General features: G+C 35.9%; 1 pseudogene; it reads left to right on the forward strand.

Annotated features, from left to right (window-relative positions):
* Positions 1–457: 457 nt before the first annotated feature.
* LOC145764838 (uncharacterized) lies at positions 458–2,966 on the forward strand (annotated as a pseudogene).
* Positions 2,967–3,188: the final 222 nt, after the last annotated feature.

Here is a 3,188-nt window from a genome sequence, read left to right on the forward strand (position 1 = left end):
CAAATGTGCTGCAGTTTACTCATTTCTGATCGAATTTTAACAATTCTACTATCGTTGGATAGCACGATACTGCATCTACCCTAATCCATTGATTGCAAGTTCAGGTTCCCTAGGCCTTTTCTTACTGTAATACCAAAACTTAGCCTACTCCTAATCTAATTTTGTAATCAACCTTGCCTTACCAATATTACTCGGAGATCAAAGCCAGTTATTGTGATATAAGACTTGAAAAATAGGAATTTAATACCGTGTGTTTGCACATTTTTCTCATCTGTGCATAACTCACCATTTTTTTTTAGAATAATTTTGCTGTTTGTATATTTACTTTTTCATAATACATAGGCTACTTAGTACTTATATATATAACGTCTTTGAGTCTTTTTGCTAGATCTGTAGTTTTCGTAATTTCTTACTCAGTTTTGTTTGGTACCGTATTTATTGTTTTAGATGCTTGGATTGTTCAGATAATTTGTACATCACTTAGGTAACTAATTTAACATGCCAGATCATATGCATAAAGTGAAAAGAAGTCAAAATTTAAAGAAAGCTCGCCAGCAGCAATTAAAACTCTTGAGAAAAAGGCTTCTCGAAGATAAATCACAATCTTTGCCAACTGATACCTATGGAACGTTACATGGGCAAAATTGGTTAGAAGACAATGCCATACTTGTAGATCGAAGTAGTAAGTTGGGAAAAAGCTTTGTTAAATCAAACAAACTGAAACTTGTGCACAGCACCCCTCAATTAAAAGTTTCAACAGCTCCGAACAGTTCTTTGCAGGTGAAAATTCTGGAAGGAAATTCCAATCAAAAGTCCTCATTTGCATCTTTGAAACTTCTTGGTGTATGCGATTCAACATTAAATGGTGTGGCAGATATGGGGGTCACACACATGACAGAAACCCAAATGAAAGTAATACCGTCTTTACTAAAAGGAAGAGACTTGTTTGCCACTGTTAAAAGTGGAAGTGAGAAAGCATTAGCATTTCTTATTCCAGCTATTGAAGTGGTTCATAAACTTAACTTTGCTAAAAGAAATGGAACTGGTGCGATTATCATATCTCCAACTCGCGAGTTTGCTGTGCAGGTTTATACAGTAATGCAAGAACTTTTGAAGCATCACTCTTACACTTACGGGCTCATAATTGGAGGGAACAGCAAAAATGCAGAAATTGAGAGATTGACTTATGGCATAAATATAATTGTAGCTACTCCAGGAAGATTACTGTACCATCTTTTAAACACAGAGGAATTTGTCTATCGTAATTTACAATGCCTTATAATTGATGAAGCTGATCGTATTATTGATCTCAAATTAGGTAAAGAAATGAAACAAATCCATGAATTGTTGCCTAAAACACGTCAAACCATGTTGTTTAATACTGAGTCAATGAAGAACATTGACAATTTGGCTACACTGTTTTTAAAGAAGCTTCCTCTATATATTTGTGAAGATAAGTCAAATACTGAACCCTCTGCTGCTGGAGTGAAACCAACATACATTGTTTGCCCATCGGAGAAGCGATTTTTAGTCTTGTATTCATTTTTACGTCGATATCGAGACAAAAAGATTGTTATTTTTTTGTCGTCTTGCATGAGTGTTCAGTTTCATTATGAGATGTTAAATTTCTTGGATATCTCTTGCGTATGCATTCATGGTAAGCAGAAACAAGTAAAAAGAACGAAAACGTTTGTTCAGTTCTGTAATGCCGAGGAAGGAATACTTCTTTCCACTGACATTGCTGCTCGAGAACTGAACATTCCTTCTGTGGATTGGCTTGTGCAGTATGAGCCAGCTGATCATCCAAAAGATTACATTCGTAGACTTTGTTCTGCAACTCAAGGTCCCAATGCATCATCAGCTCAATCCGTGTTGGTTTTGCGTCCTGAAGAGTTGGAGTTTTTGCAATACCTTCGTCAAGAGAAAGTGCTTGTAAATAAATCAGACCTTTTCTCACCGAAAGTAGTCAACGTCCAAAATGAAATACAGCGAATCATCCAACAAAACTATTTTCTACACAAGTCATCGCAAGAAGCGTACAAGGCTTACATTCGGTCATATGCTTCGCATCATCTCAAGTCTACGTTCAATGTAGAAACTCTGGATCTAACAAAAGTGGCCTTGTCTTTTGGATTTACTGTTCCGCCATATGTAGATCTAGATGTTCATGATAAGAAAACCTCCCAAGTACATCACAAAGACTTGCAAAAAGATGCTAAAAAGTCAACGCTTTTCAAAGCTGTTAAAACAAAAAGCAAAATCCGTTTTTGACATTTAAAATAGCTTCTCACAACCAATGTGTAACACAGAAATTTTTTTCACAATCGAAAAGAACACATTTTAAATGCTGATCATGTGAAAGAAGTTTTAATTTTTTACAAACTGCTACTGAGCAATGGCAAGGACTTTTGATGGGCTTTAATCATATCTTATCAGATATTTCTCTCAAGTGCGTTAGGCCTACTGCAACTAAAGCAAAATTTTACGCTATGTAATGGGTAGGGATTTCGGTCTATAGAAAACCTTGGCTTTTGGTAGACAAACATGGGTGCATCAAGATTGCGATTTTTAAAACGATTTGTCATTTTCTTGGCTACATATTCCAACAGCTGATGTGAGTTTGATGTAGTTCATTTTACATCTGATTTGTGTATTTTAATATATCTGTCAAAGAGGACTATCCCTTTTCGTTGTGACACGATCCATTGCCTTCATACCCGGATCGGCTGCAGTTGATGGAGTATGCTATTCAGCTCCGTGCTTTTGTTTGACGAAATGTTACAACGTTGATGTATTTTTCACCAGAATTGCAACGTTAACAAACCCGAAAGAAACGGGACATGCAATAACGCATTTTGAAGACAACTTATGATGAACATTGCGGTGTTGGTGTGTTATAAAATAGATTTTTTTTCTTGCAAAAATGATTGATTTGCATTATACAATATATAAATTTGTGGTTTTGATTTACCAATGTGATTACTGCTTTATTTGAAGCAATTTGCCATGCTTGTTTATTGAATAAGCTGGCATTTGTTGTCAACGAAGCAATTTTAACCAGTAATTTTTTTTAACTACGGCTAGTGCAATTGGCACGAGCAGCGTGTTTAAAAGATTCGACACAGCTCAGTGAAGTCCGCTCCGATAGCTCATTTGGATGTAATAAATCTTCGAGTGATGAGAGCCCA

The sequence above is a fragment of the Aplidium turbinatum genome, chromosome 2, assembly GCF_918807975.1.
Source record: "Aplidium turbinatum chromosome 2, kaAplTurb1.1, whole genome shotgun sequence".
Classification (NCBI taxonomy): Eukaryota; Metazoa; Chordata; class Ascidiacea; order Aplousobranchia; family Polyclinidae; genus Aplidium; species Aplidium turbinatum.